Consider the following 16,979-nt stretch of genomic DNA (forward strand, 5'->3'; position numbering starts at 1 on the left):
ATGGAATTTAAAATTTCTTGAAACAACTCCCCTCCCACCCGGCCTTTCCCCTCCTCCGATTTGCAAGCGATAAAACAGGGTGGGTGCTTGCAAGGGTATTGGGAATGTAGCCATCAGACTGCAGTCTAGTGGTGTAGGGAATAAAACACCTCTGGCATTGGGCATCGTGGCACCTAAACGAATGTGTTTATATGTACATATAGACATCTATCTATTTATATATATATTTATATATATATACATACATAACATACACACGTGTATATATATACATATAAATAATATATAGCCTCGAAAATACCTTTCGATATCGTATAAACATTACCTTGGTTTTATATCTGTCGTTTAATATTTCTGTATATAAGTCACACGTGTATGAGTGAAAAATTCATATATATATATATATATATATATATATATATATATATATATATATATATATATATATATATATATATATATATATATATACTGTATATATATAATGCATATACAGTATATGCATATGTATATACAACAATAAAACCGTTCTACCCAAACGAATGACTGAAAACTTCATAATTAATACAAAACCAAAAACGGACAAAAAAAATGCAAATTAAAGAGAGAAAGGCCTCTTAAAAAGTTTATTAGAGCCAATATCGAAAAGCGAGGAAAGAAAATGTCTTAAGCTTCGAAGGCTACATCATAACAGACACAGACCAGATATGACAATATCTTAAGGCTGTTCTCCTAGTTTTAGCCAAAGGGTAAGAGAAAAGGGTTGCGCAGAAAAAATCTTGCCCAGTCAAACCTCACCCAGAGACACGACTGGTGACAGATGCTATGCTGCTTTGCCCTAGTCCGGTGAAGTCTACTTTGGAGGCCCATGACAAAGCACTAATGACGTCCCCGAATTCGATCGATTTTCTCTCTCTCTCTCTCCGGGATGCTATACGAAACGTCATACTTTTCCAGATAAATTATTTCTAAGAGGTACTCGATATGCTGTTGGTGATAGAAAGCCTCCTTCCTCCTCCCCCCCACCACCATCCCCCAACACAGAAAAATAGCAGCGGGTCTTAAATTAAATCTAAAGATTGCGGATGCTCTGCAGACAATGAATTTAATAAAACATGCACGTCAGTCAATGAACGTTGATGGTGCTTGGTTTTTTTGCGTCGATCTTTGACTTAAGACTGAAATGCAAGGTAGCCCTGTTATATATATATATATATATATATATATATATATATATATATATATATATATATATATATATATATATGTATATGTATATATATATATATCATGCGAACTTTGCTGTTAAATCAAGTCATTCTCTTGTTTTCTTTTCTGAAAATAAAAACAGGGCCTGTTAATACATTCTGAATTTTTGAAGCTATATTTATATCATGTGAACAAAGCTTAACCAAAAAAAATGTAGAAGGCTTTGCATATTTCTATGGGCCTATACTAGACTAAAAGTCAAATGGGTTCAGTGGCTGTTAACTGAATGATTTATCGCATATATATATATATATATATATATATATATATATATATATATATATATATATATATATATATATATTATATATATATATATACATATATGAGTGTGTATATTTGTATATATACATACATACGTGAGTGTGTAGCCTAATGGCAAGAAACAAGATTAGATTCTCTCCCATGCAACTTTTACCCTGACATAAGTGGGACAAATATTAATAACAGTCTCCGTAACTCGACTCTTGCGTTTGCTCTATAAACAAGGCAAAGCCACTGATTACAACGCTCCCCACCCCCTCCATAATTGGGGTCTCATGATCCAGTGTTAAGAAAACGTCAAGTGTTCCTTGTGTGACCCGGTTTCCTAGTCCCTCCTTGGATGAAGAAGAATATATTCTTGAAGAGTTATCGAAGTTATCGCCTATTAAACAAATTTAGAGTTATCGGCTAATATTTCGATTCATGAAAAGGTAGTGATATACATTTGATTAAATATTATTATTTGATGGTAAAAATTAATATTCAAGCAATATTTTAAGACTGGAAAGAGGCTTGCCTATGAAGAAACTGAATTTCAAGGTCAGATGACGTCAGCTTAACTAAGCGATCTATTTCAGAAACGTACGATATGAATGTCACGATCAAATTAACATTGCTGCACTTATCTTGATTAAAATATACAGTATATCGCCATTGAGAAAACTTTTAGGCGAGAATTTACGATGTGTTTTAAGCAGAAAGTTGAGCGAAAATAAATTTGCATCTAAGTTAACAGATCTCAGTCACGCAGAAATGAAATGCCACTCCTGAATACACCGGGCAATAATTTCAGACCGATGACAGTTCGTGCGTTAATGGCGGGCTCCAATTTGGCGCCAACTCTTCTCGTCGCGGCGCTGCTGATATTCCTTACTTGCCATGATGAGGAAGCGTATGAATTCTGCATATAAATGCTGTCCGCGTACATCATGAAATTCACTGCTTTATCTCACTGTGAAATTTGTGCTTTTAATATGAAATGAATAGGCAAGTGCGCAAATAATTAAGCAATACCAAACTGGAACTACTTTCTCTTGAGTAGTACAACACGATATGCAATGTTACTGAGAGATGTTTAGTACACTTGATATAAATTCTTCCCCAATATGGACCGTTAACCGATTTTATACCTTAAAATAACAAAAGCCACTCTAAACGTTCAGTATATCCGTAAGCATTTTACTCGTAGACAGAATCTAAACTTAAAAACTTAGAAGATTATATATATGTAGATAGATAGATAGATAGATAGATAGATATACAGATAAACGTTTTTCAATATAATCCTGTGTTGTTTGCTCTTAAGAAGTTCTCTCTCTCTCTCTCTAGTTACTATTAGTGCTTTGATATCCAAAGTAATTACCCTTTGAAATAAGAGTAATATGTTCCCATTTGCTGAATAAGGAGTCAATGTACTCTTTGTCATAGTTACCGCGTAAACACTGCACGCTCCAAGTTGACTCTCTCTCTCTCTCTCTCTCTCAACTTGTAACGACAGGTATCTTTCAAGGTGAAAGATACATCAGATATGTATGTATGAATGATTGAGAGCATCTCATCAAAAGTAAAAAAAAAAAAAAAAAAAAAAAAAAAAAAGGTATCGGACGATACAAAATTTATTAACATAGAAAATCGCTGAGGAAAAATTCAAGTAATTTTCCAGACTGAAGCCAGCTACTTTCAACCACATTTAGACTTTGCCTTTCAGACATTTCAGACCGTCTTCTATGATAAAATTAAGACGAAGGTTAAGATATTCAGAGAATTATTTTAATACTGAATACATAAAAGGGAAAATTTATGCATGCAAGATGTTATGTCTGTCTATAATTGCAATATATAACGTTGAAATTCACTTCAAATCCTTCGTTGCAGATTCTGTAAAGCTATTTTGCCATCTGAGACGTATGCTGACTCAAATGGTGATAAAATTTAACAAATACAAAACAGATTAAGCCTACAGTTCTCGGTATTTGTCCGCCCACAAGTTTATTTCAATTCATTAGTGAGATAAACTGAAATACTTCTCTAGAAGTGTTATAAATATAAAATTCTCTTTCATCTAAAACCATTAGAGCTAGTTTACACTAGAATTAGGCCTCATCTAATTATTCAGTTCCGTTTAAGGGCAAACACTCGCCAATGTCTTATAGTATTCTAGCGTTCTAAATCTCTGAGAGTTACTGTACAAGAAGTGACGGATGACTGGCAGCATCTACAAAATGACCTTTCTGATGTAGAACTTTACGTCAACGGGAAATTCCGAACTAAAATAGGAAGCTAATCACGTAGCTATATTCGTTGCTATTTCTGGCTATGCTGAGATATGAGGCTATTGCTATTCTAAGGGGAACCATTAAAAGGAAAAACTAGAAACGTTAAACTTTCTGTAATTTGTTATGATGAAGGCAAGATGAACAACGTCAGTTTATTTTTGTTATACAAAGATTTTTTGTACTTTTATGTACTGGTATCTAGTTTTACATAAACCACTAAACCACTGACTTTCAAGTAAATAGTTTCAAATTGTGATCGCTTCTCACGAAAATCAAAAATATATAAAGTTACTCCCATGAGTTCAGCAGTAATTTTCCTTACTTTCTATTCTACGTTTCAGAGAGAGAGAGAGAGAGAGAGAGAGAGAGAGAGAGAGAGAGAGAGAGAGAGAGAGAGTTTATTCAGGTAATTCTCACTGTGGTCGGAGTAGTAGTGATTTTTTACCTGATGAATCATTTAGAATCGTTTCCAAGCACGTGGAAACCGAACCCTGACATTCAGATCAATACAGGTATCTTGAAAGCACTTGCTCCAGGCAATAAAACGCTCGTTGACCGGCAGGTACAAGTAAAGCAACAAGACTCAACACAACGATATTAAAATAGATAAAAATAGAAATCTGCTTTCGTGTTACTTACAGCCTATTCAAGTCCTGTTACTTAAACCTAGAAGAAAAGAATAGAATAGAATATAGGGTTTAGGCCAAAGGCCAAACGCTGGGACCTACGAGGTCATTCAGCGGTGAAATGGAAATTGACAGCAAAAAGGTTTGAAAGGTCTAACAGGAGGAAAACCTCGCAATTGTACTTTGAATCAATTGTTAGGAGTAGGTGGAAAGGAAGATGGAAGAAAGAGAATATGAATGGAGGTACGTAAAAGGAATGAAAGGGGTTGGCGCTAGGGGCCGAAGGGCCGTTGCAAAGAACCTGAAGTAATGTCTACTGTGCACTGCATGAGGTGCACTGTTTGGCGGCACTAACCCCCTACGGGGAAGAAGAAAACAAGTGGGCTGAGCCAGATTCAACCAGATTTTCTGATTTTCTTTCATTTGCCAAAGTAACAATGACCTGACGTCACCAATACCACAGGAGCGCGTGATCGCAGCGTTTCATGCTCCGAGGAAAATGGACTGAGCATTCGGTTTGCTGTACTTTCGTGGGTACTATACCCAACCCCCTACCCTTCCTCCTCTCCCATCTGGCTTGTCTCCCCCCTCCCCCCATCATCCAAGGCCTTCCAAACCCGTCCCCACCCCCTCACCCAACGCCCACAGTGACAACCCATCAGAGGCGAGTGAAGCGGGGGCCAGGGGAATTAATTTGGGCATAATTTGGGGATATTTGGTTGCCCAGTTTGGGAATTTGTGTCAGCAATATTTGTGTGATTACTATCTCTTAATTACTATTGTTATTATTAATAGAAATAACACATTAATACTAAAAGAGACAAAAGGCATTCTTTTTCCTAGGACAAAATGCCCATTAGAAAAATACCCACAAAAAAGGAAATTAAAATTCTGGCTGCTCAGTTTTGTAGTCTGTCAGCAATATTTGTGTGATTAGATAGTCTCATAATAATAATAATAATAATAATAATAATAATAATAATAATAATAATATTAATAATAATAATAATAATATTCTTATTATTATTATTGTTGTTGTTATTATTATTATTATTATACGAAAAGAGACAAAAGACCAGAAGCTCCCTGAGACCTTTTTAAAGAATAAAATAACCTTATAAGTTTACCCATGAAAAAATTAAGAAAAAATAAAAGCTAAATGCATATAGTCTACTAAAACAAAATCACAACTAGTGCCCAATCATTTACCAAAACCAAATAAATAAAAAAAATAAACAAATAAACAAGAGAACAAACAAGCAAAGGCAACGGAAGTGTATGCTTAAATGTACCCTCCTCTCCTCAACCATGGAAACTTGCACCCAAAAGACTGCGGGAAGCCTTAGAAAGAAAGGCTGACGCATCCCGGAGTCTAAACAAGTCTAAGAAAGGCTTGTTTATACTATGGTCATCACCACAGGGGAAAGCCCAGATAAATGTGACACCTCATATAACCCTGGGGCCACAAACGGCCGTCATAAACACTCTAGACAATTAAGCAAGACGTAACTGGAAATGGGGGATTATGTAAGGGCAGACACTGGACTGCATTCTGGGTAATATCAGGATCTCAGATCACGTGACCTTAGCCTTCCTTTAGCAGTAACGAACCTTCAACAGTTATATTTACTTTACCGTGCCCCTCTAAGCAAACAAAGAAACAAATGACGCATCTGATGAGCAAATGACTGATAACTAGGCTAATATACATTTAAAATATTACGGGCCTTTCTTTATAATTATGCATTCGCAAAACCATAATCAAACTTCCCATTTAAACAAATCCTAGTTTTTCGTATTTATCTCTCTCTCTCTCTCTCTCTCTCTCTCTCTCACACACACACACATATAACAAAAATAAAAGGCTTCTTACTCCTTTAACAACATGCTGCAATGCCTGTTATTCATATGAACAAACCCATCAATCAGCTTCTTCAACCGATTTTTCTATCAAAATCGCGTATATAAAAAACTTTATCGATGCAGCCTTCAAAAAGTTGTTGACATATAAAAAAATTAATCAAATAATGAAAATCACTGAAAATATGTCGTTCATCATATAGAAAAATATGCGCAGTTCCACGGCTGCACAAAGAAAATGAAGAGTAACAATGAACAACGAAGTTCATGTTTTTGTAGCAAAATCCATGACAACTAAACTCTTATTTCTTAAAATGGTATAACCGATTCCATAAATTACTGTTAAGAATCACGGGGAAATAAAACCACTTGAAATCACAATATCAATTACAATGAGGAAACACTTCAAGTCTCTCGAGGTTTTTGTAGTTCCAAGGTTTATCTAAGCCCACGAATTTATCAATAGGAACCTAGCCAAAACCGTTATGAATGTGACGAAATTTGAATACTGTATAACAAATAACTCGTTTGAAGTGCGTCTAGACTGTTTTGCTCCGCAAAACTTAATTGCTTATTTTCTAATCAAATAATATTAAGGCATCTTGTTAAACCTATTAACATCATCAACAATAGGTCACTACACCGTACCAGAAAATAATATGGTCAAGTTTTCATGTATCACACTGGGACAACTAGGCATAGGCCTAGGCCTAAGAAACTTCGTAATCACTTGGTGCCATTCTGTAAAGTTGGTGGGGTTGGGATATTAACCAGGTGAATATTGATGATCAGGAAGGATATTTAGCCTAAGGTTGTTAGCCTGGTTGTTTCTAAGGTCATAGTTACGTAAGATCTGCTGGGAACCGGCGTCAAGGAGGTCAGGTTGGGGTTGCGATCTAGCCATACTCTGTGTATCGTCAACAAACATTGGTTACCCTTTTAATTGTTTCTGGGCAATATGTACTAACGTAAATAAACAAATAAATAAAATAATTCACTACTGAAGTTTAAAATTGCCTATCGGGAAGTGATTTTCGTTCAAGTATTCGAGTAAAGACAAGTTTTCTGACACACGAAGAAAAAAAAAGTATGCAAAAGCCCACAAACTATACCTATAATATTTTCGCAAATATGTAGTCATAGATCGTAGAAGAAAGAAAAACTTACATCTTTTTAGTGTTGCTAATTTCCTTGGCCGTCTCTTATCTGCAGATGTAAAATATGAAACCATAGACGAAACACAAGCGTTGAAAGAAGAATAACGTAGTCCCGTAACGGTAAGCAGACGCACAAGAGGAAGGGAACTTAGGGACGGACAACCACACGCAATGCTTTCCAAGGTTACACTGGCCTGGCGACCTGTGGAACGCTTCACCACCCGGTCGGCCCCCGAAAGGATTTTTCTCTTTCTCTCTCTCTCTCTCTCTCGTGCATTTTCGACTGCCATGACTGTGAGTTTTGATTGCGATTTCTGATTAGGCGCTCAATCTTACTCTGGCTATGCGTTAAAATCTATAACAAGAGTGGTTTCAATTATTCATTATTGGAGAACTTACTGCGCTAATGAAAATTAGCAAGGGATTATTACTGCAACCATGGCGCAAAGCAAGATGTCCTAGTAATGTTAACCCTAGCAGCAACATGTTTAAGAATCATGTGTTTCATTGGCTACTTGTAATAATAAATAAATGTAGACCAGCCTCAGAATATTAATATGCATTACCTGGATTTTTCTTTCAGGAAAGCAAATTATCACTAGTCGACCGGGTGGAGATGCTCATTCATCCCAAGTTTAAAATAAAAAGGAACAGCAACATCTCTCTTTCATAAAATCTTACGTAACATTTTTCTTCTCAGTAACCTTCATGAAGCTTTGACAACAACCCCGAATTCGACGGGTCTGTTACGTAAATAAGCAACATTTAGTTACGTAAATCGGCAACATTTCTCACGGCGTCTTTCCCCAAACCGGTTTCTCCGCGTAACTTGAGAACCGTTGTTGTTGATGTGAGATACCTGCCTGCAGTGATCGCCCTAATAATGATAACAAGATGAAGAAGAAGCATTTAAAAGAGGTTAACGTAGGTGTTCGTAAGCTCCTGATAGGCCTTACGTGTAGGCCTATGAAACGGGTAATGCATATTTGTTTTTGTTCCGGGGTGGTTCATCCACTATTCAAGAGTTAAATCACAAAATTAACGACTTTTGTCTTGCTTTAACTCTGGAGTTACTCCCGGTTTGAGGCGGAAGCCATGAAAATCTCAACCACTCACGGATCTTTATCAAAATGACTGCTGATTAATTAAAGAATATTATTTGTCATGAATAAATTTTCTTGAAATGCAACACATCTGTTATTAGTCAGGATTGTGATTTACATTGTAATCAAAACAGGAATCATAAGGAACTGTTAAGTATATGTATGTATGTATATACCTAATAGGCTTTTTAAAGAGTTTAGTAGTTTTTGGTACCTGGAAATGTCTCACGAATGCGTTGTCCGAATTACGGAGAATCAGTTGCACAATTTGATAAAACACGCGTCAATTTTTCACGCTATGGATTTCTTATCCCAAACCTGCCTGATGTACGAGAAGCTCAGCTTTTTCAAACAAATTTCCGAGAGCAACTCCCAAGATATCTTATACGGGAATTGAGGCCAGACGAAGGCATTCCAGAATTCCAGGAATTTCCAGTTTCTTCGTCATTTTGATTGCGTTATTAATAACGCAACGTTACGTCATCTTCAGACTGTTTAATGGCATAAAGAAAATCAATAAGGAATGATTGCTTTCGTAGAATGTCTAAGCCATATTTGACAGTATTGTTGCTGTAATTATGCCGAAGTATGCGATGACACTCTGGCTTCTTGATTTGACAGGGAACAGAGGGAAGAAGAACGTTCCAAAGCCTTGCTGCAAAAGCTAGTATCAGATGGTTTTTCTTCTCCTATCAAATACACTTGCACAAATAACCCAGAGCTGCAAGAGAGAGAGAGAGTTAAAATCTGTTACAAGATTTAAACGAAAATTGTGTGACAGCCACAATAGCAAAGGGTAAGACAACGGTGTCACCGACTCTCCCCTCCGCCAATTAATGAATATAAATTACTACCTCCTGCATGTATCAAGGCAGTCACCGCCTGACATTTTGACCCAATAAGAGTGCTCTAATTTTTGGTACAATTTGGTACGTACACTTGAGGCCATTTAGAGATGCTATCAAATGAGAAATGCGTACAAATACATGCCCACAAGGATGACAACTTGACATTAAAGGGTGGTAGGCTGTAGTTTATATGGTGCTGTGTTTATGAAATAAAAGAAAGTCATAGGCCTAGTTTCTGTGGATATTACCAGTTATTCTTTGTTCGCCAGAAACATGGAAATAAAAGGAAACACTTGTTCGTCAGAGTCAAAGAAAAACCAGCATGACATTTGGAAAAATAAAAACTAGATTCTGAACTTTATATCCTATTAGAAACATAAACAGAACGTAATTCCAAACGCCCCATGAAATGAGAAACATGACAAAAATGCAAACCTAGACTACACCGTTCAGTTGACATTCAGTGCATCCTTATTACACGGTTATAGGCGTGCTAAACATTAATATATTTCACCCAATACCGTAGACCGGGTTTCAATGGGTCATTCGCTGCGTAAATTTCAACTATTAATCTTTTCTTTTATACGAAGATCGACCGCTCTCGTCTTTGAGGATATTTTTGTTATAAGAAAAACATTAGCATGATTATCATATAACCAGTGTAATATTAAAATGATGATTATCTTTATATCCCGTAAAGAACACCTCCGGCATACTGCGTTGATAGATGACGAATTCATAGCCTAGTTTTCAAAACCATTTACTCGATGTGAGCCGAATTCCGTAGGCTATCACGAAGAATCTTATTGGTTACGCTAGGAATCACGTTTGAAAAAAAATAATAATAATAAATAATAAAATCAAGTTTATATTGTTTCCTGAATCAAAATAACGAAATAAACTAACTCTTCGACTGATAAATATTTAAGAGAGCAGATTTCTCACAAATAGAGACAAAAGAGCATCTTGTACCTATTGTTGGCAGTCAACAGCTATTCACATGTAATGCCGCATAATTGCATAACACCATTAGTCCATCCACGTTCTCATCTTCTTCTTCCAAGATTTCCAATGCTCTTTCCTCCTCCTCATTTCGTGTAAGAAATTAGTCTAAAGCTGGTTTGAGTTAGGCCTAACTTGTTATTTTATATTTCCTCTACGCTTTGTTCTATTGCATCTTCTGGCATGGGATGAACAACAAAAAAAAAAAAAAAAAATCACCGTCAAATGACAGACATAACAAACCTCCAAGCAAGCTAATACTTCCTTGAAGCAAGCAAGCATTTCCTGGAGAAAATTGCTTCAAACCCGGCAAGCACCCCCAGAGCACACAGCCGCCACGATGAGTGTTCAATCAATTTCTCCTGAATAAATAAAGCTGTCTGATACACTTACATGAACCCTTCACAAAATGACTCAGTTAACATTCCATACGGAATGGAATTTAAAGGGTTATGATATGTGTTCCGTTTAACTGTTGCCTTGTTTAAAAAATGCATTTAGGGCATTCCTTACTTTTCTGCGAATTGGCGTTACTTAAGTATCCTGGAAACAATTAGAATCTAATTCTGATGAGTCAACATTATGCAGAGAAAAGTATGCCAAAAAAAAAAAAAGACATGAATATGGTAAAGAACCTTCGAGAATATGGGTAGGCAGATAGATTCTAACTACATTTCCAGTGCATAAAATTTAATTTACGAAAACCACGAACTTTAATCAAATGCTTAGCATTTTTATTTGAAGAGACAATTTCTCTCCGTCTTTCAGACTACAAATGAATCTGCATTCTGAATTTGTATCCTGAAAGTTGGAGCAGAACTCTATCTTGATAAATGAATAGATCTGTTTCTTTATCACCACACACATGATTATAGCAGTTTATAACTGCACAATTACATATTTGGGGATTTGAACAGCTGACCTATGATTCACCAAGACAGCACTGTCAACTTAACACACTAAATCCATAACTATGGCTCTATTTCTCTACCCAACCAGCATTGAGTGGACATTTTAAATTCTCCTCTCTTCTGGCAATGACGTGAAGTACAAAGTATCAGGAGGAAATTTTCCACCAGTTTTATGCCACCTGTGGTTGAGTCGATGTGCCGTTGGCCCGGTAAGTCACAGGTCAGCGGTTCAAAAGCTCAAAGTGGATGTTTATCATATCAGACATCTTTTGATGAGAGGTTGCATGCTTACAATATGAATTTACAAATTTTAAAAAACCGTACTTTCAGGCTAGGATTCTACAAACGCTAAACATTTGTGGTGTAAAAAATACTAGTACTAGTTGTCATGCGATGCTGCTTTTAGTTAAAATAATGTTTGCACGGAAATCTGGTCGAGTGTATCAACTCCATTTTTGCAGAATGAAAGTAAGGATCTTTCCTAGATAGTGACCCCCAAGGGTTTTCGGGGGTCGTTATACACGCCGAAAAGGTGAATACATACCGGGTTAAAAGCCTTGGGGGTCATTATCTAGGAAAGATCCGAAAATAACAGTTACTGTTCATTTAGTATTCACCTTTGATCGATGAGACTGATTTCGAGTTATCTGGCGTTTTACCACAAAAGTTTGCTTTAGAATTACGTTCAAAAGAACGTCATCAATCCTCCTATTTAGTTTTCTGCCTGTTTGTTTCTACGTCTGTGTGGTTGAAATAAATCGACAGGAATACAGAAATCTACAGGAAATATCTAGCATTGAATATCAAAGTACACTACAACAAGCAAGAAGCGTTAGTCAGCTAATAGCACTGTATCCTGTCAACAGTTAAGGTAAACACAATCGACATTCCAATTATATTGGCCCACAGACTCCTAAATATCGAATAGTGCATACAAGACCTTGAATTATGTCGTATTTAATCAATTTAACTGCAGATAATGCATATAGACCAACGCCATGCATTAGTGAGCTTTCAAGTAAGTTCCAAAATATCCACATCACGGTTCACTTGTGACTAAAGTTCGCTGACACCAATAAAATGCCCTTAAATTTTAAGGCTGTAAACTAAAAAATAAAAAAAATAAAAAATTGGACTTTCCTGTAATTATCACTGAATTTATAACTACAGCTCAGGCTAAGGATTCAAAATGAGTCACGCAAAAACTAATGATGAATAACAGCTGAGTAGATGTGGTAAATGATGACGTACACTTGTAGCGCTACAATATTTAATATTGATGATGTAGAAAACTGGGGTTTCCTGCAAAACTCAACTACAGCGATATAATCTTGCAAGTTACTACTAAAGACTTGATTAACAAAAACCTGGTTGAAGACTGCCACTACATACTTTTATGGTATCTATTATCGTTGGAATATTGAAAAAAAAAAGTTATAATTAGTCTATGGTGGGTTCTACAGGGTAGAACAGCAACGCCAAATTTATTATAATCAGATATATTTACAGTCTGAAATGTTATTATGAAAAAATAATTCTAACGACATTTCAAGCACATTCAAAGAAATATACCAGAAAAATGGCAGATCATTGTACCTTGTGTCTCGTCCATCTGCCACTCTGCAGAAACGAGTGACGATTTAAAGGTAAATAAAGTTAAAGAACACGGGGCGCCCCCCCCCACCAATGTTACAAATCCTTGGGCTTTCAAAGTTTCAACGTTGACTGTTTATTATGTTGACAAACTTTGTTCGACAGTAGTGTCCTTTGTACATAGTGAATATATATGCCTTAGGGGATATCATGGAAAGGTTGTATAATTCATATATCCATTGACTTACGGTGACCATCGCCATTCCACAACTGCAGTTCGGAACTAACGCCGTAAAATGTCGTTACGAGATTGAGCACAGCAGAATAGCGTACGGTAGCCTAGGCTACATACCCCTACCTGGCACATGTCCAGTAAGTGTGTGGAACTTCTCTTTGTATTTAACCTCAGCACACCCATATTGTTTGGCTCGCGTAGGCTAGCTAATCAAGACAAAGGTTTATTGCAGGATCATGCAAAAGCTGTATCAACTATCCTGTAGCGAATGTAACCACGATAAACGGCGTATCTGCCAATATTTTCTCATGGATCATGATACCATCAACGGCAGTCGCCTCTGTTGGCTGGGAAAATGTGGTGTCCACGGCAGGCTTCTTGCTTCTTTTCACGTTACCAGAATTAGGGTTAGGCCATTATGCCGGTTCAGTGGAAATTTCTAGCAAAAAAATATAGCATTAACCTCCCAGGTAGGCAGGTACTGTTCACGGTATGGTTTGTGTGGCACACTGTGAGATGGTTTCGAAGATTCATAGCAGACCATCAGCCCCTGGGCCCCAGACAGTGGGCCAGACTGCATTGCTTTCTGCCTTAGTTGCGCGTTTAGCTCTCCGAATTCTCGTAATTGTAGCAACCGCAGCACTGCAGCTCAGATTTATCAAGAACTACACCTTCGAGCGAGTTGTAAGGGTGTAGAGGAGGGTAATTGGTCACGTTAACCAATTCACAAATACGTTTATTTGGCTTAGAAATAAACTGATGTCTAGGCCTGCAAACCAAAGGCGCAGTTTAATGCTAAAATTGATAACTTGTTTTTTTTTAACCAAGTCATGAAAGAACAATTCGCTCCACTATCACTAGTTACTCATTGAGCTATCGAGTTGATTGAAATAGAGACCTTGATTTAAATCATATTGTCATCTGCTAGGAACGTTTCAAAGACTTGGAATTTGACATACGGCATGTAATATTTGAAATATGACTCAACATTTATATTTCTGTTAGTGAATTGCATAATAAAGTTGCTAAAAACCAATTACATATCAAAGATACACAGTTTAGGAATTTTACGCGAAGATCAAGTATAGTTCTAGCCTTACAGTATATTTCAAGCTGTTTGAAAAAACCAAATCAGCTACGCCAACTAAATCATATTACGCACGCGTAGACGAGCACACACATATGGAAAGTACTCAGTGTTAAACTTAACTAAGTGTGCAGCATAAAATCCATGATGGCTTATGGTAACCTATGCGCATGCGCAAATAACGAAAACTTAAAAACAAAGTAAGACGATTCTTCACCTTTAAATGAACGAAAGGTATATGACGCCACGTCGAATATAAGAAATATATGATGCAATCAAGCGACGGCAACAATCAAGGCCGCTAGAAATTCCAGGGATCAGTGTAACGGAAGGAAATAAAAAGCAATAAAAGATATTTTATAGATGTATTGTAAATGACCTATCACGAACACACAAGGCAGTATTGGCCAACGCTTCTGTTATTTGTATGTTGCATACATGTACGCATATACTTGCATATTGTGTCTATACACAAATATATATGCAACATATACGTATATGTTTATATACATACATATAATATATATATATATATATATATATATATATATATATATATATATATATATATATATATATATATATATATATATATATATATATATATATATATATATATATATATATATAGCTGGATGAATATGACATTTTTTAAAGTTACTTGTTTCATAAAATAGCAAAAATTACACTATTCCACTCGCGGTGACCTTCATATGACAAGCGGTTCATGTTTTAAATCAATACAGCCATCGAATTGCATGTCATATGACAGAGTACCCAAAGTTAGCTTGAATGTAGTGTATGTGGACAAAAACAAAGCAACTGTTTGTTTTGCAAGACATGAATGCTGACAAAAAAAAAACGATGGGGATGTTGGATGATTAATAATAGCAAAAATGTTGAAGGTAAACGTGAATTAGTATCCAATTTGGGGAATCATTTTCATTGACGTACCTAGATTCCTTGGTGTTTTGAGACCAGCTTAATCTATAACAACAAAGTGAACCTCATGACTTTACGTAAGTGGGCCTAATGCTTACATCGAGGTTCAGTGAAAGGAAGGTTTTATCCTTTCAATCACTTAAACAAAGTACTAGTTTTTGCACGTCAATACCGCTTGCACTGGCTTGAGAAGCCTTCCTTCTCTGACTAGTTTTAACAGGTTTTATCCACCTTTGGGCATTCACCGGAACAGGCCAATCACATACGCCCTCATGCTTTATGTATTATCGCCATGCATTTGTACATGAGTGTGCATACGACCGCAGGTACTTGTTCTCTTGTGTATAGTACTAACATTTACGTTCATTCAGTATAACTGAATTTAAGAGTATATATTCCATAATCTTATTGTTATGTATGACTGGTAATTAGTGAAAACAAATTAACATTCATTCATTACAATGATAGGTCTCTTGTACAATTGTTTTTACCTAGACTAATCCACGAAAAGTACTGTAAGTTAAGAATTGAAATTAAAAGTATATAAATTAACAAAGGTCGCATCGAATATGAACATCAGATATAAACATCACCGAGCATGGTACCAGGTTGATGTGAAGTGTATTGATTACATTTGCCAGTACGTAATCCATATTTGATGTTCGGAAATTTACGGTGACTGAATATAGGTTTTTTCTCTCTCCCGAATTGCATTTGGGCATTAGTCGTACCTTTTTTGTTTTCTCCCATTCAACAGCTGCAGTCCTTTTACTGAAATACTTTTGTCGAAAGTACAAATGCAGGGTAAACTTAAATCAAGTTAATCCAGAGCACTATGTCGAACAAAAGTACTGTAGTACTATTTTCCGTTTGAGCTTGGTTTGATGATTTGAAACTCGCTGTTCTGATCTGGTTATGTATGTATCGTTAATGAAGGTTGGGGTGCAAATTGTCATGCTAAATATTCAAAATTGCTCTAACTATTTATTTCACTCTTGTCTTTGACCTAATTAATGCAAAGTAGGCCCTACTTCATTGTAAAGTGTGGCCTTTTCCCATAGACAAGGAAGACCAGATCTGTAAATGAAGCTTAAAATGTTTTATCATGATTAGTTATTTATTGCCTAAAAGAGATTTAAATGAAGAGACAATTTCTTATTCCTATTCATGGAATTTATTTAAGTAAATTAATGGTAAAATGGACCTTCAGTAAGTTACATGAAAACATTATGTAATAGAGGGTATATCAAAGATTATGTGTGTCACTTATATTATTTTGGCATAGTATAATGAATTTTAATGTCTCTTCGTTTAAACGTTAAAAAATCTCATTTGTCAAATCGATTTTACAGATAAAAATTTCCTTTATTCTCATGCAGATTATATGAAGATCCCTCCTGGTCGATTTTGTCTTAACTGAGTGAGAGAGAGAGAGAGAAAAAGGGGGTTAAACTTGTAAAAATGTAAGTATTTTTAATACAGTATCTCTTACAGATGTTTGAAAAATGCTCCTTTAGTAATTAATGTAAGGGAAATGTGAATATTATGATGTGCTGATCAACATAACACTTTATTTGAAAGTGATTTTCATATGATGAGAATTGATTTTTCTAAGAGATTTTAGAAATTTTAAGTTAATTGTCCAAATTTTAGTTAGGGGTAGATTTTAATGTAACTAAATTTTTTAGACATTTAAACATTGAAATTTTAATGAAGGGTTGATAATTAAGTTGCATTGTAATCTCAGAGGCTTTTTGCACACTGCAAACTTAGTTGGGTTTAAGTTTGATGAAGAGTTCTTTAAAT

General features: G+C 35.8%; 1 protein-coding gene across 2 annotated transcripts in view; it reads right to left on the minus strand.

The window, feature by feature from the left end:
• The window catches only part of LOC136852427 (ankycorbin-like), a 59,545-nt gene extending 51,897 nt beyond the window's left edge, over positions 1–7,648 (minus strand). For both annotated transcript variants that reach the window (XM_067127054.1, XM_067127053.1), the window contains exon 1: positions 7,463–7,648. The gene's annotated coding sequence lies outside the window, so the exon portion shown is untranslated. The remainder of the gene's footprint in view (positions 1–7,462) is intronic.
• Between the last annotated feature and the right edge of the window lie 9,331 nt (positions 7,649–16,979).

This window comes from Macrobrachium rosenbergii, chromosome 25 (assembly GCF_040412425.1).
Source record: "Macrobrachium rosenbergii isolate ZJJX-2024 chromosome 25, ASM4041242v1, whole genome shotgun sequence".
Taxonomy (NCBI): domain Eukaryota; kingdom Metazoa; phylum Arthropoda; class Malacostraca; order Decapoda; family Palaemonidae; genus Macrobrachium; species Macrobrachium rosenbergii.